This window comes from Cryptomeria japonica, chromosome 9 (assembly GCF_030272615.1).
Source record: "Cryptomeria japonica chromosome 9, Sugi_1.0, whole genome shotgun sequence".
Classification (NCBI taxonomy): domain Eukaryota; kingdom Viridiplantae; phylum Streptophyta; class Pinopsida; order Cupressales; family Cupressaceae; genus Cryptomeria; species Cryptomeria japonica.
This window is the reverse complement of record NC_081413.1, coordinates 679192106-679213037: the sequence shown is the minus strand read 5'-3', so window position 1 is coordinate 679213037 and position 20932 is coordinate 679192106. Positions and strand designations below refer to the sequence as shown.

Sequence of the window (20932 nt, the reverse complement as noted above, 5' to 3'; positions counted from 1 at the left end):
GTTGGTTGCTCTGGTTCCTCTACTTCGAGCCTGTAGCTTTGGAACATTTCGTACTCCTCCATTTGCCAGTGGAAGAGCCCGTTAAGTGAGCATACCTCATCTTCAGAACATCCCTCCAATTCGAGCACCCCTTCACTGTTCGGCTCCATCGCGTTCTTGCCCTTGCTTTCATCGGGACCCCCTTCCCCTTTATTAGAGTCCTCTGAGTCGGAAGAGGCAAGCTCTTCGCCGACATCTTAGGTGTGTAGGTCAATGGTATATTTCCGCCCTCCCTTCTCCATGGAAAGTGTATTTTTCTTCCAGTTGTGGTTTACCCTCGCGTTGATCAACCACACTCTCCCCAAGATGGCGTCATAGCCTTTCTTCTTCGAGGGAATAACCACGAAATCTAAGAAGAATGGTTGCGTACCAATTGTCACTTGTTGGGCCATCAACAGGCCGAGTGGCTTAATGCTGTGTTGGTCCGCTCCCACTAGGTTGAATGTGGGTGGCCACAGGGTGGGCTTCCCCAGTCACTTCCATGTTTCTTTTGGTAGTACATTCACCCTAGATCCTCCATCCACAATGGTGTCCTTCAGAATGGTCCCACGGATACCCATTTCTACCACAGTTGGGTGTCTACCACTGCTCACGGCTAGTAACATCGGGTCAGTCGAAGGGCTGACGGAAACCTCCACCTGTGGTGTACTCTTCGACGCAGTGGCGGGAACCCCTACCTATGGTGCATTCAACGATGTGGTGGTGGGAACCCCTACCTGTGGTGCACTCGACGATGCGGTGCTTTGCACATTGGTGAGGATGGCAGTCCTCAATTGTGGCATAGAGTCTAGAAGGTCTTTTACCTTTATCGGCACCTCCATCTGCAAGATTTGCCCAATGATGTTATTTTCCGCTTCTGTACGGGATGATGTACTCGCCACCTCGTTGTCCCATCGTTCGGTCGTCATTTCACGTTCAATATTGGCCTTTGCCTCCCGTAATCTCTCCTTCTCTGTACGGGGGTCGGGTTAAGTGGCTTTTTTCGTCTGGGCACGAGTGATCGCCAGTACTTCTTTCTCACCAGTCTTCTCAGCCTTCTCAATGTTGAGGAGATTAACCCCTGCCTGCGAGCAATTTGCGTCCTCATGGTCGCCTGGCCCACACCAACGGCAGAGGTGCTGAGGGGTGGCTTCCTTCGTGCAATCACGGGTGAAGTGCCCCCACTGATTACAGGCCCTACATTGGATAATTGGCCGGCCCTTGGTGTCATACTGGATACGGCTTCCGTTATTGGTATTGTTGCTATTCCTTTCGCCACCGCGTCTGTTGTCCCGGTATCCTCCAGATGATGCCGTTGTGTTAGTATGTTGGCTAGTACCCGTTGGTGCGGATGTTGTGGCCTGCTCCGTGAACATCACCTGGTTCATTTGCGTACCTCGGGTTTTCATGTTGTATGGGCACTCCCTGGTGGAGTGTCCCATCACTTGGCAAATCTCGCAGAATGCCTTCTTTTGGCAAGTACCCTTTGTGTGCCCTTCCTCTTTGCACTCAGTGCACCATATGTCCCCTTCGTTCCGACTAGTGCTTCTCATTATTTTGAATTCCTTTCTCATTCGCTCCATGTCTTTCTGGAGCGCTTGCACCCGTTTGCCAGCCTCGTCGTCGCTGCTACTTTCTTGTGAAAAGTCATTGTCCTCGGATGAGGATTTATTACTTTTCTTCTTCTTTGATGTTTTGTGTTCGCTCTCCAGGTCCATCGCCCTATTATAAGCATCGTCATATGACGTCGGGGGTACAATTTTCATCTTCCTCCGTAGGGAGGATTTCAACCCTTCAACGAACCATTGTTTCTTCAATCCATCTACGGGTTGGCTTTCCATTTTACCCAAGAGTTCTTTCAGCCTCCGACTGTATGCCCGTACTGTCTCCCTGGTACCTTGTTTGGTACTGTATATCTCCGTTACAATTTCATTGTCATCACGGAGCAACCGAAACTCCCCCGTGAATTCCTTCTGTAGATTGGCCCACGTGGCCACTTTTTGCTTGTCCACATCGGAGTACCAATCTATGGCAACTCCTTGTAATGTGGCTGGGAACTGCTGTACCCAGTCATCCTGGTCTGTTACTCCATTGGTGGACCAAATGGTTTCACATGTACGGCAATGCTGTAAGGGGTCTTCCTTGCCCTCCCCTGTGAACTTTGGCAATTTTTGTTTACTCGCCATCCCACCGCTGGGTCTCGCTCCTCTAATTCCTTGTGTGCTTGTACCTGGCGATCCTCCGCCTCCTGCAACTAAACCTCCACTCTTAGGTCCTCCGAAAAAAGTTGCTGACACCGAATCGAACAAATTGCCTCTCGTACGGTACCCTTGTGCTCCCTCGGCACCTTCGGTCGTACCGTCACCTTCCGTTGTCTCCCTCCGGTTGTCCTCCGAAATGGACAAATTCTTTAGCAAGTCTCTAGTAGCGTCGATCAGGTTTAGATTTCGCCTTGTTTGTTCCACCAACTCTTCGCGGCTTCTTACCCTACAGTGGTATTCTGGCAAACTGTAGAGTTCTCCTTCGGCACCCTCCATGACTCCTTCTGGCAGCCCTACAACAGTGTAGACAGTGTAGTTCTCTCCGTCTATCTTTGCCTCCGCAACCTTCGTGACACCTCCTGGGTTCCCTTCGGGCAACCCCTCGGCCGGTCGTCCCTCGGCAAGCTGCCTTAGCCTACGCCTTCATTCTATCTGCTGTCTGAGATTCAATGCGGTTTGTGCCACTTCCCATTCGTCACTCTGTATCTTTTTATTTTTGTCCTTATTTAGTCTATTGGGCATAAGTCACTTCCATACACAGCAAACACACGCCATGTACACAAAAAAACTTTTACTATTTTTATTTTTATTTTGCCTTTCGGCCACAATTTATATCAGCAGTGTGTCGGGATTATTACAAGGTTCAATTTCATCTTGGCCTGGCGCCATCTCTTTCCGTTTCCCGTCGGCTATTCTCTTCGTAGCGTTGTAGGATTTGTTGTCGTCGCTCTTCCTGGGCAATCTCCTCCAGGCGGGCCTGTTGTGCCAGCGATGCCTGTGCAAGCAACCGGGGGAGGTGGTTCATCAACCGGTTTACTGCCGGGCTAACCTCCAGCGCTGTCCACACGGCACTTGGTGGGATTTCTACCTTCGCCGCTTCTTGTCGAACGTATGTTTGAATGGCTACCTGGAGCAAAATTGAAAATTCTCGCGTTGCCGTGTCTTCTCCTGTGTAAATTTCTGTCTGCGTGTCGTCGGCCTCTGGGTTTACTTCACCAATGGGTACGCCCATTGTGTCTGTGTGCCATCCGTTTCTTCCGTTCCCGAGTTCGTCTAGGCAACGGCGCCAAATGTTTGCCCTCTTGGGTAAATGCAGAAAATAAATGCACAGAACATAATGGAAGTATATTAAATAACCAGTCTCTGTATTAATTCCACAGTCCATGTACAATAAGTGCTTATAACATTACATCTGACACGACTAACATGATTATACTTCGAAGAAAAGGTACACAATATATAATACCCGAAGGGGTACGACACAACCGTCGTGACTCCAACTACCTACCTGTCGGCTAACTAACTGACCGCCGTAACTCATTATTACCGACGACAACATAAACATAATATAACAACATAACATAATGATTATTCCCGGCAACATTTGTCTCGTCCTCAGAACAGGCTTGAATTCCTAAGATGCCTTCGTCATCTGGTTCCCTACCATCCTTCCCTTCATCCGTACCGTCGTCCCCGTCGGACTCTGACTCTGATGCCAACTCTTCACTGACCAATTGGGTTTTGAGGTCAATGATATATCTTCTGCCGGCCTTTTCCATGGACAAGGTGTTCTTTTTCCAATTTTGGTTTGCTTTTGCCGCCACCAACCAGCCTTTGCCAAGGATGGCATCATATCCCTTCTTCTTCAATGGGATGACCACAAAGTTCAAGACGAACGGTTGTGTTCCGATCGTTACTGGCTGCGCCATGAGTGTGCCAAGCGGCTTGATGCCATGTTGGTCTGCTCCCAATAAATTAAAGGTGGACGGCCAGAGAGTAGGTTTGCCCAATTTTTTCCATGTTTCCTCTGGCAAGACATTTACTCCTGACTCGTCGTCGACAATGGTGTCAGTCAAGATGGTACCCAGTGTACCCATTTCCACCACTGTTGGGTGTCTACCATTGTTGATCGTCAGGGCTAATGGGTCTGCCATCGTCTCGCCAAGGTTGTCCCTTCCATGTGTTGGTCGGCTGACTGGGGTTATCAGTACGGATTGCAGAAGTGTCGTTCCCAAGTGTGGCATACTTTCCAGGACATCCTTCATTTTGACGGGTATCTCGACCTGTAGCAGTTGGTTTATAATATTTGTTTCTGCTTCAGAGCGAGAAGTACCTGCAAGCCCGTGTGCGTCCTTGTTCGTCGACATCTCCTTCTCTAGTTCCGCTCGTGCCTCCAATGCCTTTCGTTTTTCCATACGAGGATCTGGGTAAGTGGCCGCTTTCGTCTTGGATCTTGTTATGGCGAGCACATCCTTCGTTTCTACATTCAACAAATTCATTCCAGATTTCAGACAGTTGCCATCGTCATGGTCCCCCGGACCGCACCACTTGCAAAGTTTTTGTGGCACTTCCTTCACCGTACAGTCCCTGGCAAAATGCCCCCATTGGTTGCAAGCTCGAAATTGTATCATCGGCCGCCCTTTAGCGTCGTATTGGATTTGGCTTCTATTATTAGTATTATTATTATTGCTTCCTCCTCGCCTGTTGTTCCGATAGCCACCAGACGACGTGTTGATCGCAGGCTGGCCGGTTGGCGCAGATGATTCCGTAAAGAGAACCTGTTGGTTACAGGTCCTCATATTGTACGGACACTCCTTGGTAAGGTGTCTGACAATCTGACAAATATCACAAAATGCTTTCTTCGGACAAGACCCCTTGGTGTGTCCGTCGCTACGGCAGTTCGTGCACCATAAATCCCCTTCATCGGCTTTGCTTGTGCTTCCTTTGGTCGCCTTCATCTCTCTCATCATTCGCTCCATATCTTTCTGGAGAGCCCGTACCTTTTGATTAGACTCGTCATCACTGCTATTGCTTTTGTCAGAAGAGGAATCGTCGTCTGACGAGGATTTCTTTTTCTTTTTCTTGGATGTCTTCTGCTCGCTTTCTAAATCCATTGCCCTATTATAGGCGTCGATATATGAAGAGGGAGGTACAATCTTCATTTTCCGTCTAAGAGACGTCTTCATACCTTCCACAAACCACTGTTTTTTCAGTCCGTTTGCGGGCTGGTTCTCCATTTTTTCTAGCAGCTCTTTGAGCCGCCGGCTGTAGGTTCGAACCGTCTCGTTCTTCCTCTGTATCGGAGAACCAGTCGATGGCCACACCCCTTAGGGTTGCGGGAAATTGTGTTACCCACTCGTCCGGTAACACCATTCGCTCCCCAAATTGTTTCACAAGTGCAACAGTGGCGGACAGGGTCTTCTTTCCCGTCCCCATGGAACTTTGGAAGTTTTTGTTTTTGTGCCATGCCTTGTCTTTTTACTACTGGTGGCTGTTGTCCTACTTCGGATGGGTTAGATCCTGTAAGAGGTGCTTGACCGTCGTGCCCCGGTGTCCCTCCAACACTCCTGACAGCCCCGGTGTCTTCTCCCTCCCTTGCCTCCTCCCCACTCCATGGAGTTTCCCTAGCTTCTAGTGTGCGTGACAAGTCCCTCAAGTCCCTCAACTGAGTTTTAGTACACTCTATCCTGCGGCGGGTTTCCACAAGTAACTCCTCCTGACTCCGTGGGTGGCCGTTGGCCTCACCATCCCCTTCGGAGCGTTCCTCCTCCCTTCGCTTATACCTCCGTCACCTTTCCACTTGCTATTCAAGGATCAAGGCACGTCGGGCTACTACACGTTCATCTATATACACTTGCTTATTTTTGTCTTTATTCAATGTATTGGGCATTAATTCCCGTACGGCTTTATATATAACAATGACATATAAAAAGTAGAACACTTTTATTCATTCATCTTGTGGGATACTAGTCTATGTCAACAATATGACATAATTATTACAATGAGTGTTCTTTATTCTGCCCCGTACGGCTCAAAGTTCAAGTGTCCCATCGCATGCCATCCTGTTGCGCTTCCCAACGACGATTGTTTTCTTCATACTATAGGAGGATCTGTTGGTGTCGTTCTTCGCAAGCAATTTCCTCCAGGCGAGCCCACTGTGTGAGTGAAGCCTGTGCGAGCAATCGGGGGAGGTGGTTCATCAACTGATTCACCGCAGGGCTAACTTCCAGTGTGGTCCACACGACACTTGTTGGAACTTCCGCCTCCGTGGCCTCTCTTCGGACGTGTAGGTTTCGATGGCCACCTGAAGCAGGATTGAAAATTCCCTTGTTGTAGTATCTTCTCCATCGTAGAGCTCTGTTTGTGCGTCATCCGCCTTAGGGTTAATCTCGCTCGCGGGTAGGCCCATTGCATCCGTACGCCATCCGCTCCTTTTCTCGAGTCTGTCTAGGCAACGGCGCTAGCTACCTTCCAACGGATGATCCTTCATATTTTCGACAAAATGTTCGTAGGAAACTTCAAAGCATTCTTGGACGACTGGTCCATTTACAGCATGGAAGAGGCACATCTCGCCGCACTTGGCGAATGCATGGAAAGATGCCAACAAGCCCGCCTCGCCCTAAATCCCAAGAAATGCATATTTATGGTGCCTCAAGGCAAGTTACTAGGGCACATCGTTTGCAAGGCCGAACTGAAGACTGACCCTGACAAGGTACGGGTCATTGTGGAGATGGAGGCGCTCGATGATGTCACTGGCGTCAAGTCATTTCTTGGACACATTGGGTATTATAGGCGGTTTATTAAGAACTTTGCCCAAGTATCATACCCACTTGATATGCTGACACGAAGGGGGGAGTCGTACATCTGGGGGACGGCCCAAGAAGAGGCTTTCCAGGAGTTAAAGTCACGGTTGGTAGGTGCGCCAATCCTGACATATCCGGATTGGGACAAAGAGTTCCATGTACATGTCAACGCATCCAACTTTGCCATAGGGGCCACACTGGCGTAGGTTGGCAGCCACGGGCTGGACCACCCAGTGTATTTTGCAAGCCGACTCTTGTCAAAAGCAGAGAAGAATTACAGCACGACGGAGAGAGAAGCCCTCGGGATGGTATACTTCGTCCAGAAATTCCGACAACAATAGAGGGTGTGCAAGTGTCTATGGCTGTACCGATATGTTTATGTCTTTGGAAGTGTCCAAGGTTGTGAGATATTTCAATGCCTATTCAATTGAAATCACAACTGAAACATCGGGAGTTTTACTTGAAAGAAGGAAAGTCACCTGCACAAGAGAACCTGCAGTTGGTATCGGAGAAGATACAATTGGTATCAATGTCAGCGTCAACACTTGATATCAGCAATTTGGGGTCAAAATAACTTCTGCATATCAAGGGGAGATGATGCAGTCTGTCGGCAGGTATGTTGTATTTACTGACACATGTGCCTTCAATTGGTTTTAGACTTGTATATGCATGTGTTTCCAGTTTGCATATACACTTGGTTGTTGAGCAATTGGTGTCAGTTGGTGGTTGAGTTCTCCATCTCAAGTGTTGAGAATTGAGAGGATGAAATGCATGATGGTTGAAGGAGGAGAAGCATCTGGTAGTGAAAAAGGAAAACAGAAAACTCTGTCAATGCCCTTTTCCATTGTTGTCAAAGGGGGAGAGAGATTTCTTAGTATGTCGCATACTACATGTGTGAATGTGTGAGAATCCATGAATCACACAAAGGGGGAGAGAGAATATGTAGTATGTCGGATACTACATGTGTTGGCATCAATGCCAAAGGGGGAGATTTTTGGCATTGTGTTGTCATTGATGTCAACCGGTATAAGAGATGTATGTGCAACAATGTCATTGATATCACTTAGCTTAGCAGGTCACCAATACACAAGTTAGTGTTTGACTTGTGTTGAAGATATGGACAGGAGACTGGTATGAAATAACAATTGGTAAATGATGACATCTGTAAGAGAGCAAGATGTTGGTCGGTTGATTGTGATGAAGAGGGGGAATGTTACCTAAATCACATCAACACCGGAGGAGAAGTTTTGTGCAGGCCACCGATATGCTGTGTGGATGAGAAACAACAGGACTCCCACCGGATAAAGATGCAGTCACCATTTGTAGAGGTGACAGATAGTGAATGTGCCTCAACCAGATCACATGTGCCTGATTGAAGATATGTTGCTCAAACAGGGAAGCCACATTAGTGCAATGCAGGATGCAGATGACAAGGATCCACTCCCATAGGTAAGTGGAGCTTATCTCCTATTATGCATGGAATGCATCATAGTTCTCAGAGATAAGATAAAAGAGTTATAGGCAAGTGTTTGAAGGCTCACACCAGATCAACTGGTGAAACTCTAAGTTGCCTTAGGTGCATGAGATCAAAGATATGCACCGGATCAGCCAGGTAGACAGAGATTGAAGGATATGTTTGTTTCTTTAACAAACCAATTGACACGAGAACTGGTCTATTGAATGAAGAAGGCAAGGTTGAGTAGTTGCAGACAAATGGATTATGTTGAAGGTTGATGACATGATGTCATCAAGGTGTTTACCGGTAAGTATGTCCACCGGTAATGCTGTCAGAGTGCGGATGCAGAAGGCTCCCATTTGATGAAGATGTGCATGTGATGGTTGGCATGTGTGCTGACTGATTTGGGTGCTCCACCGGAAGAGAAGTAGAATGCAAGGTTGAAGGCAGACTGGTTAGGGTATAACCGACAGAGTCTAAGAACTGGTAGATAAACCCGGTTGTGTGGTTGGTCGGTGATCCTGTCTGGATTGACATAACCGACCTAGCAAAGGTGGATGCCGACAAAGGGGCCACATGGAGGTGAAGTGGCATGCATGCACAAGACGGTGTGATTTTTGTCGGTGAGGTCGTTGGCAACTGGTCCAACATTTATGACGCCTGCGAAGCTCGAGGAATGAAGGTAGAGGATTGCGGCTCGAGAAGAAAGAAACAACAAAGATCTAGTACAAACTGATCTTTCAAATCGAAGAGAAAGAAGGAAACCGCATCACGCACATGATCGATCAGCCAAAAGGCCGACAATAATGCTACAGATGGCAAAAATAAAGAAGACGTGGTTCGCAAGGTAAACAGATGTGCAATGCTCATTGATTGAGTGTTGAACATCGATCAAGGACGTGACATCAAATTGGATATGATATGTCACGATGATTAGTGATCAAATTGGATGCAGATTCAGTGTATGGTGGAAACCCTAGCGTGCAAATGTTCAAACTCACGTTTAGGTGGGAAAATCTGGCGATAAGTATGTGAGCCAAAGATATTGTTTGTGCTACTGCATGGGAGTGCAAAATCAGTCAAGTGCTCAACGAGAAGAAGAGGAGACTGAGTGTGAGAGAGAATAGGGTTGAAGAGTTCAACCACCAACAGTGAGGCAAGCGGTAGTCTGCCATTGAGTTTGGGAGAGGAGTATACAGGTGGTGAAAGAACCGGCACAGAAGACAAGTAGAGAACTGGCAGGAATCAGATGGTAGACATCTGACTAAGTTATCAAGACTGGTGGTGGATAGCAGCAGTGTAGCAAAGAGAAAAGAGAACCGGCAAAGAATAAGAAGAGGTTGAACCGGCAAGGGTACAATAGAGAGTGGGTTGCAGCAGGAGATAAGGTAAGCAAAGAACCGGCAGAGGATTGAAGAGAGGAGAAGCGGTGGAGAGATTTGCATAAGAGTTACAAAGTCCTTTTGTAACAAGACTATTACTTTTGTAATTGAATATATTCATTGTAGATTGAGTTGGAGCTCGATGCAGGGGCTGGTGCTCCTAGGGTTGGTGCCCTAAATGTTGTAACTGAGGATTTCATTGTGAGGTTGGATTGGAGCAGTAGTCTCCAGCAGCGTTTCTCACCGAGGTTTTTCCCATCTTGGGTTTTCCTCGTACATATGGTGTTATGTGGTGTCCCTTTTATGTGTGGTTGCATTTGTGTCATCCTCCCATCTAACCGGTATGTCTGCTTTATGTTAGATCTGTTAACCGGTATACACACATAGGATAGAAAAGGGTTAAGTTTGTAAATCACTGATTCACCCCCCCCCCCACTCAACAACATCTAGTGTTGAACAGTCTCCAAGGTCTATTGTAAATCAGATAAAGTTATGACTAAACTGTTTTCAAGCTTGTCTATCTTTAAAAAATTTGAACCTCTTACTGATCTTATATATTTTTCAAAACATTATGAGAATAAAAAAACTTACTGGACACTGGTCACTGTGCAATATGTTGAATCAATATGCTTCAAAATTTAAAACATGCTATCAATAGTGTACTTTTTTGCATGCCATGATTTCAAACATTGCAGAATGTTGTTCTAACTTACACTGATAATTAACAAAAAAATTGAACACCTTACCTCTCATTTTGATTTGATATGCTACTGAAGATTATTCCCTTGATAACCTGTTAACGTTTTAAATTATTCAGCAGTTAGTAACCAACTCTTTCTATGTATCTATAGTTGATTAAATAGTCTTTAGTCTCAAATTTAGCTTGCTATATGTGCAATGGAAATGTTTTGTGCACTTGATTCTCATTCATTATTTTAGCTTTGAAAAACAGAACAGGATAAACAATCAGTTGTAGTGTCTTATATTGTTTTAATTCAAAGTTTAAGAACACAATTTCATTTCTTATTTTTTCATAGTAAAACCTATCTCAGTAAGGACAAAAGTTTAGAAGTTGCATGTAAAATATTAAATCAAGTTTTAAAACCAATTTTAATAATATTTTTGATATCGCACTGTCAGCTATTTCCTTGATAACTTGTTAGTGTTTTGATTTATTTCAATGATTACTAATATTGATCTACAACTATTTAGATAGCTTTTGTGTTCAAATTTAGCTTTATACATGTGTGCAAAGGAAACATCTTGTGCTCTTGATTCACATTTATTATTTCAGATTAGAAATACAAAAGAACAGGATAATACAACCAGTTGCAATGTATTTTGTTCTTGTAATTCAATGTTTGAGAACACAATTTCATTTCTCATATCGTGTAGGTACTCACAAAATGTAATCTTATGAGAAACACTATGATTAAATGTTTCTTTCTTGCAGTACTCAAAATGGACATTGATTGTATAACCTCCATTAGATTTGGTGACTTTTCTTGCCCCCTTTCAGAAAGATTGTGTTTCTAAGTTGTCTCTTCAGTTAATGTTAAATTAACACCTCCCTTTCTCAATCATAGCCAACAATGCTTGGCTTTACGCAGTAATTGATGAGATACTTTGATTAAATTTCCATTGTCTCAAACTTTTTTTGGTCACTTGTGGTGTCATGAATTTTTGTTTATCTCATTTTCATATTCAGCAACAGAACCTCTTTACTGTTGTCCTAGGTTTGTTCTTTCTTGTATGGCAAGTTATCTCAAAAAGACAAAGTGTATTCAAATGGAGCAGCTTTTTCCATATGTTACGGAACCAATTCATCCTCTATCATGTATCTCAAAATAGCAAAGTCAACTCAAAAGCACCATCTCTCCCTTTCTAAGCATTGATCCAATGTTGCCTATAATAACACAAATTGACAGATTTTTGAAACATTTGAAATTTGAAATAATCAAGACAATAAAGAGCAGAGGACCTACAAAATGTTCATTGTAGTAAAGTAAGCTATGTGTAAATATCCATACTCTCTAGTCACTACAAATGAATTTCTTTACCATTGTTTACATATATCCATTGTCTATATGCAATTGAATAATTTAACACAATATGAATAAATGTGCATAATTTATAATAAGTTTATGCAAAAATCTCTTGCCCTGAAGAAACAAATACTATCTGATGTGGCGTTTGTTGACATACCATTTAAAATTAGAAACATTTATTGTTCATTGTGTCATATGTTTTGATCTTTTTTAAAATGTTTGTAAAATTTTGTTCATATGTGATTTTCCAAGACTACGATCAGTTTAAGCAATATTGAATAGCGAAATGTCTCTTTTTGCAGAGAGCAGAAAGGAAAACTGTTAATTGCAACATTATTGATGGCCATTGTTCTAACTTCTGATGCATTGGAGATTTTCATCTAACTGCCACTGGCATGTACCTGTATAACCACAACTTTTCTCTAAGAAATTGCAGTAGGTTACTCACTTTCTTTTCATCAACAGTTGTATAAAATTCCATTTTGTTAACTTAAATTATAAAGAATTTCAAACACTAATTGCTGCTCCATCTTGTAGGTTGATTCTATAGCTTTGCACACAGAGTTGTTCATGGATTGTTGTGCATGCCACTGATACAAAAAATAATCACTGCTTCAATTAATGGACTCGTCACAACCAGATTCCAGTCACATTGACTACCATAAAGATATTTTGAGAGAAGATTCTCAAGATTCGCCTCAACATTAATTGTAATCACTTATTAAATTGCCACATTTTGACAAATTATTAATTTGCAGATTCATTTACTATCATTTTTGTCTCCATGTCTCGTTTAGCTAATATAATTCTTTTGAAAGATTATAAGTTTGTATTTATTATTATCATTAAAAATTAATTTTCTCAAATCTCATTTATTTTCATTTTATCAACATTATAAAACTACTGAACAAACTTAATATTGATCTTATCATTTTTTTCCTAAATCTTCCATACCTGCTCTATAACTGTATCAAACTACACATACTTATTTTATTAAATCTTCACAACCTGCCACACCACATCATCGGCAGGAACATGATGCAATGTGTCCCTTGTTTTTATTTTTTGGGGTTTGGAGAATCTTTGTACCTTTGTACTTCCTTGAACTCTTTGAAAATATAACAAAGACAATGGTTTTGCCCTTGCTTCCATCAAATCTCTTAAATCGTTAGATTGGTGTATGCTTCATACTTGTTTCTTTCTAATGTTTACCAACACTTTTGACGCATATATAGGAACTTATACTTAAATTGTTATGCTCATTACTATACTTTTTAGGTCACACGAACCTAATGATTCATGATTTAGTTCTCTTTGGCTTAGCTTCCTGAAATAGAAAAATGTCAAAACGATGTGGCAACTTAACAACACTAACAAAAGGGCCTTGTTTGATTCTGAAAAGTTGTATAGGTTTCTATTAACCATAGGTGAAATTTAACATGAAGAAACTATGGACACATTTTTCCTATACTACACTTTTGATCATTGTGATTTCTAATATAAGTCATTGCATATTTGAAGTAATTTTAAAACATTATAATGTCATATGTTGTCACACCCCATTATTTTTGCTTAATTAAATATTGAATAAAAACATAAATTAGTTTGTAAAGTTGTTTTCACTTGTGAGGCTGGATTTTGATGCTCCTAGCAATTAAGTACTAATTTATTAAGACATAATAAAGGTTAAAATTTGATGATATACTTATTCATCCCCTAGTATATGGATTGGTATTAGAACATTGGTTCCTTAGTGCAACCTAATAGATTAAGGTAAATGGATTGAAACACGACAAGTCAAGATGGTTCCTCCTCAAACAAGGCACTAATGTTTGATGAGACAAATTATGCATTCTAGAGTATAAGAATAAAAGCTTATCTATTTTCATTAAGGTTTTATGTTTGACAAACTATTGTGGATGGACTAAATTGGCCTCCTAAACATCCAAGGCATCAAGCTAGTAAGAAAGCCTATGAAAATAATGCTAAAGAAAACAATGTCATTTTATGTGGATTGTTAACTCCAAATTTGTGAAAGTGATGCACTATAAATCTGCTAAGAATATCTAGGAAGTAATTCATGGTATCTATGAAGGAGATCATAAGGTGAAACAGGAAAATTTGTAGACATACAGAGGCAAGTATGAAAGATCAAAGATGAAATAAGAAGAAAACATTTTTGACTACCTGCTCCAAGTGGATGAAGTTGACAATGCTATCAAAGGATTAGGTGAATAAGTGAAGGAACTTATGATTGTGAAGAAGGTTCTCAAATCTCTTCCCTCAAGGTATGATCCAAAATTATTTGCACTTGAAGATGATAAAGTTCTAAATAAGTTTACAATGGATGAATTGTATGGTTCACTTAGTACTTATTAAATCAAGAATATGAACAATAAGACATCAAAGAAGAAAGTTGCTTTCAAGGCATCTAAGAGTGAAGAAGCAAACTTTGTAAGGAAGTTGAAGAAAGGCTTTGGAAAGTACAAAGGTAAGTTACCTTTCAAATGCTTCAATTGTGGCAAATGAGGTCACTATGCATTAAAATGTCCTTTTGATGATGAAAGTGGTAATAAGTTTGAGAGTCATAAGGAGTTCAAGCATAAAAAGGGAAACTTTTAGAAAGTCTTTATTCAAAATAAGAGAGCGGTTCATTTGAAGAAAATAATCAGTGCACCTTTGAAAGTGGAAAAGAAAATCCTATTCATGGCAATTGTGGAGAAAGTAAGCAATCCTATAAAGGATAATAATGAAAAGATTAACATTGATGAAGAGAGTGTGAAGTATATCTAGAAGGTGAAATCATCTCTATCCTAAAAGATCTAAAATCAATAAGGAAAGAAAATATGAAGCAAAAGGAAAAAACTTGAAGAATCTAAAAAGTTGCTCATTAGTATAAAGATCCAAATAGAGGGAGCAAAGAAATTTGAAGAGGTTGTGACAAAAGTTTTGAAGGCAAGAGAAAAAGGACTGAGGAAAAAAAAATAGTATACATGAGGAAGACTTTGGAGAAAGCAAATCGAAATATAGACAAAAGCCTAAAGTTTGAAAGAAGCATTGTAATTTTAGATGGGATCTTAAACAGTCAAAGGTCTCCCTTCATGAAGACTACACTTGGATTTGAAGAGGCTTAGACTTATAAAACTTTTGCACCTCCTTTACAAAAAAAGGTGAATCGGGTTTTGATACATCAAAGAAGACGAAGAGAAGAAGAAGGTTGATGCATTTGTCAGATTCAACAACCAAAAAAGAATTAATTTTAGTCGATTTTCTCTTGCAAAGCAACAAAACTTCACCAAGTTCAATTAATCATTCTCTAGTTATTGTTTTTCCTACTCTCAATTTGATCATAAAGCTATTGATTGTAAACTCGACATAAGAATTAATCTTGTAAGCGAGATTCCTTTTGCACCTTTGGTTGATCTCAAAGTGATATGCTACAAGTGCAACAACCTTGGGCACATAACAATATTTTATAGAAGTAGCTTTGTGAAGCCTTCTAGACAAGAAAGTATAAAATATGCTATTCCAAATGAAGATAAGGAAATAGACACTGCTACAAATCAATAACCTGAAGGAGATCAAAAGGTAGAGAAATCTCTACTTGTACAAGCTGCATTTCATGCACAAAATGAGAAAAGTAAAGTATACATCGATAATGGTTGTTCAAACCACTTGAAAGGAGAAAAGAGAAATTTTATCTCTCTAAAGGAAATTGATGAACGCATAGTGAGATTTGCAACCAATGGTACTATAAAATTAGTTGTAAAATGTACTATTAGTTTTGACAATGGAAAGAAAAAGAAAAAAAAAAAAATTCTATATGTTGAAGGTCTTAAGAATAATATACCGAGTGTCAATTAGATGTGTGATCAAGGATATAATGTTGTATTTCATATCAAAGGATGTAAAATAAAAAAGGCAACAAAGTTCACTGCAGACGCATACACAATTGACAACAATCTATGCATTCTCGATAAGTTAAAAGGACATGGGTGCTACAAGAATTGGACATGTGAGAGTTAGCTATGACATAAAAGGATGGATCTTATCCACTTTGATGATCTTGTAAAGATCAGCTCCAAGAAAGATGTAAGAGGTAATGCCTAAAATTGTAAAATTTCAAACATATTTTTTCAAATAGTGCAAACTAGGGAAGAAAACAAGAGTAAGCTTCAATAAAAAGGAGCATTCAACATCAAAACATCTAGAGTTGATTCATATTGATCTATGTGGACAAACAAGGACAAGAAGTTGGCTAGGTGAGAGGTACTTCATGTTACTTATTGATGCTTTTACTAGAATGACTTGGGTTACTTTCTTGAAAGAAAAATCTAAAGCTTTGATAGATCTAAGATCTTCAAATCCATGGTTGAAAATTAAATTGTCTCTAAGATAAAATGTTTAAGGTTTGATAAAGTTGGGGAGTTTATCTCAAATGAGTTTCAAGAATTTTGTGAAAAGAATGGCTTAAGGGGACAATATTCCTACTACAAGAAATCCTCAACAAAATAGTGTAGCTAAAAGAAATAATAGAGTAGTGCAAAATATGGTAAGGACAATGTTGAACAATATGACCATTTCTTTGATAGATTTTGGAGAGAAGCAATTCATATTGTTCTCTACATTCTTAGGAGAGGATAGATAAGAGTGAATAACACAAAGATATGAGCTCTAGACAGGTAGACCTACTTCTATTAACCATTTCAAAATATTTGGTATCAAAGTTACATAAGAAGAGTTGAATATTTAACTTAGGCAACTTTGACTCAAGGTCTAATGAAGGTCTCTTTGTTGGGTATTTAGTAAGAAGCGAGACATATAAATGTTTTTGATTAAGAAGCAAGACATATAAATGTTTTTGATTAAGAAGCAAGACATATAAATGTTATAACATGAGATTGGAAAATATTGTTGAGAGAGAAAATGTTAAAATAAATGTTGTCGGGTCATGTGGCACCATGTGGTGTTGAAATGGCACCATAAGTCCAGACGGACTATCAGTTTTATAAATTGATATTTTCCCCATCGACCCCCATTTGTGTTGGAAATATGCCTCAATTTCTCTTGACTAGTGTTCGAGTTGATCAGGGTAACTTACCCTGATGAAACAGCTTGCGAGAAGGTATTGGGTTGTGCTTGCCCGATGGACTCTTCCTATCGAAGTAACCTTGGTCGATGAACTTGACTTCTCGGAATGGTTGTCATTCGCTACACCGAAGGCCTGATGTGTTAGCTATCTTCCGATTGGAATGCTTCACATATCGGAATAGTTGTTTATAAGTCATCTCGATGACCTAACGAAGTCGACTTCGGTCATCGAGGTAACTTTGGCTATCAAGAGGACTGGATGGGAGTTGTGCCAATAACCGATGGATCCACCTTGGGTCATTGGAGTGCTATCGGCTATTGGAGAAGCCATGTTGAAGTCCAGACGATGCCCGATGGTTCCGGTCTCAAGTGGTTGATATGCCATCGGATATTGGGAGTGAAGTTTTATGGTCATGTCGATGCCCGATGGATCCGCCTTCGGTGTCATCGGGGATTGGGAGTTTGAGTTTCTTCTTGTGTCAATGCCTGATGGTTCCGTCTTGGATCATCAGTGTATCTCTGCTTATTGGAGTAACAGTTTTGATATTATACTAAAAGTCGATGAGGTCGCCTTCGATGATCGGTTTGATCGAGGTTTGGGGAGACAACAGGAAGGTTTTGTCGATGTCCCGATGGGATCATCTCTAGGTCATCGGGAGATCGGAGTAACTTGTTTGGAGTCTTTCTGATGGTCGATGGGGAAATATCTGACTGCGGATGGCCACCCAGACCGAAGTCCAAAAGACAAGTAGTTGGACACTCTGAATGTTTCTGTCGGGGTACTTGAATACGAACCGACCCGACTTCCGGATGAATGTGGGATAATTGGTTTCCACGAGTTCATGAATCGACTGGCAATCGCTCGACGGTTACACTCCGAAGTTGTTATTCTAACTGACAAGAATGTAATGATCCGATTCAACAGATGGCATGTTTGCAGTCATAGGATCAGAGTGATCATTGCTGTATTCTGTGGGGAGTTATTGTATAATTCAGAGTGTGGTCAAGTAGAGCTGAAGTTGAACAACGGTTGAGCAGATCAGAGTGAAGTGATAGGTCTGTGATGATCAGAGCAGAACATAGTGACTACGAAGGGATGCAGAGAGGCTACGTTGTTGTAATCTTGCATGTTTGTAGTCTTTAATGTTCTGCATGTGTTATAGAAGAGTTCTGAACTATGTAGACTGAGAATGAATACCTTCTCTGTTAAGACTGTATCTTTATTGTAATCTTTTTACTGTAAGTAAAGTAGTCTTTCAGTTGGGTGGGTTTTTTCCTGTAAGGGTTTTCCCACGTAAATCTTGGTGTTATTTCTCTCTGTGTTTGGATATTTGAATCATCTGTCTGTGTCATATTAATATGTTGCAAAATAATTTTAAAAGGCATTCTTGCTTGATCCCCTATTGAATTGACGATAGGAGAGCATTTCTGCATCTGGCTTTCCTTACAAGTGGTATCAGAGCCATTTAGTTGTGTTATCCTTGTCAGGTAGGGTTGTTTTGTGTCAATTATGTTTTCAATGGGAGTCTGGCAGAGTATCTAGTTTGCAGATTGAGACGGCACACACTTGTGGACGAGTGGACATTGAGAAGTTCAATGGTTCAAACTTTGAGTTGTGGAAACTCAAGATGGAAGATTTGCTAGTTGATCGAGATCTGTGGGTTGTTATGTTTGGACAAAAACCTTCAGGCATGAAGCACGAAGACTGGGATCTTGCAAATAGAAAAGCCAGAGGATTGATCAGACTCTGTTTGGCAGACTTTGTTCTGTTAAACGTTCATGAGGAAAAGACTGCACATTTTCTGTGGAAGAAACTTGGAGATATTTATTAGGGGAAATCTTTTGTAAACAAGTTGTTCCTAAGGAAGAAGTTGTATTCCTTGAAGATGGACGAGGGTACATCTGTTGCAAATCATCTGAATGTTTTCAACATGATGGTTGCTCAGCTAACTTCTGTGGGAGTCAAGATTGATGACAAGGATCAATGTATGCTTTTGTTATGTTCTCTGCTTGACACATGAGATCATTTAGTAATGGCCATTGGGAGTACAACAACCACTTTCAAGATGGAAGAAGTGGTTGCTTCGTTGCTATCAGAAGAAACACAAAGGAAATCTTCTAAGATGGTCAAGGAGGCCCTTGTTGTTCATGGCAAGACAGGGGACAATAAGTCTAAATCCAAGTCAGAGGAAATTTCTGCTCCTAGAAAGAAGTCCAAAGCGAAGTGTTGGAATTGTGGGCAAGTTGGTCACATTCAGAAGGATTGCAAAGTGAAGAAGAAGAAAGAAAACAAGAGTTCTTCAGATTCTGGGTCCTCTCTAAATGAGGATGGAAATGCCTTCTGAGCTACTTTGGCAAGTCAGACATCTGGTGGTGTCTAGTTCAATCACGATGCCATGTGAGACTAGGTACCATGGGTTTTTGGCAGTGATGCAGATTCATCATTTGATGGTGAATGTTCTTCATGTGACTAAAGATGTTGACATCTTGAGGATCCATAAAGGGGTCCTTGGTAGAGATGTTGTTTATGTCATATTTTTGACATGTTTTCCTTAGTTAGGATGTGGTATATTATGTCTGGGTACACTCTTGAGATGCATTTAGAGTTTTGACATAATATGGTTATGTTCATACAGAGCATGTAATCTCTTTGGAAGAGATGTTTTAGATCATGTATGTCATGTCTTTAGTTCCTGTTTTTGCAGTTGGAATTTTACAATGATCTTGGTTCTACCTTTTATGTTTTGAGTACCCTAATCTTTTGTTTGATACTTCATGATAATGTGGTCATGCATTTGAAGTTTTCGCATGGGTTGATCAACTACAGGTGCTCTTGGAAACCTGGAAACGTAGATGGTGCTGAGTTAGAATGAGTAATGGGTTCGACTAAAAGGCATTCATCTGTGATAACATAGTTAGAATTTAGAGGTGAAGAAAGGGTATGATACAGGGTGCCGTGAAGACTTGCTTGCAGGTTCTTTGTTTACAGTTAGTATTGTGAATGCTCTTGGTACAAAGGTTTTATTTACTTCTATGTAATGTTGAAAAAAGGATCTTTTTCAATTCTGACATTACCTATGCAGTGGGAGCTTCTTGGTGTGTATGTGACTTTCATTGCAATTGAAGTTTGAGACTGTGAGTAACAGGTTGTATATGTTGATGATTTGAAATTCATCTTGTTATACAATGAAGGTATGTATATTTGGATGTACTAGCTCTTGTTGTGGGTGCTATTCTAGCTATGTTTGTGTAAAGCGGAAAATCGCGATCGAACCCTAGTTGTTCTCCCCACCACTCCAAGGAGAGAGAAAGGAGGTCACTAGGGTTGACGGTTTTCACTTAGGAGAGACTTTACATTCAAAAGAGGGGTTGAAACCCACAAGATCCAATCCCACACAATGCAAGTTTGGATTCTAAATGAGTTTCAAGGGTTGTTGCAGCAAGGCTACCCTCTTTTGTAAAGAATGTAGATAGAAGGATTGAGCTAGGAATGCATGTAAAGTGAGAAAGATTCACTTATAAACAGAGATAGGAATATAGGATGAAGCTGCGGACCTGGAATTAGCAGTAAAATGTCGAGACGATGCTGTCCTGCAAATTTGAGCAAAAGTTGACGGGACGATGGCGCTCGACGTGCACACGGTCCTCCGAAAAATCTGCGAAACGAAGGGGGATCTGTTCGTCTCTGCACAAGGATTCCAGATCTTCAATTACAGTTGCGTACCTGCAACCTACACACAGAAAAGAGAGGACGATTGGGGGGTTAGGGATTAGTGGTTTGCCCTTAGGTCAAACCCCGGTTTTGGAATTAACCAAGAAATGAGAATGTTGTAAATGTAAATGTTTGTAATGTAAACAAGTACTGATACCTTGTTGTAAGAATGTTTGTATTCTTACATGCGAAGGTGTAATGTTGTTGTATGTTGTATGTTGTAAGTGATCTCCTCTTCAATGGTTGAATCCTTGTCTTGAATGCAACACTTAGCCTTGAATGGAGACTTAGAATGCTCAATTGCTTGAAGGAATGCTTGAATGCTTGAATGCTTGAATGTTTGAGTGTTTTAATATCGCTTCCGCGTCTTGTACACATATG

The 20932-nt window shown here is 41.1% G+C and overlaps 1 protein-coding gene across 1 annotated transcript in view; it reads left to right on the top strand.

Annotated features, from left to right (window-relative positions):
• LOC131073989 (probable disease resistance protein RPP1) overlaps window positions 1–12528 on the top strand; it is a 102872-nt gene extending 90344 nt beyond the window's left edge. Inside the window, exons 8-9 of the mRNA XM_059211326.1 lie at window positions 12051–12183; window positions 12286–12528. The gene's annotated coding sequence lies outside the window, so the exon portion shown is untranslated. The remainder of the gene's footprint in view (window positions 1–12050; window positions 12184–12285) is intronic.
• The last annotated feature ends 8404 nt before the right edge of the window (window positions 12529–20932 follow it).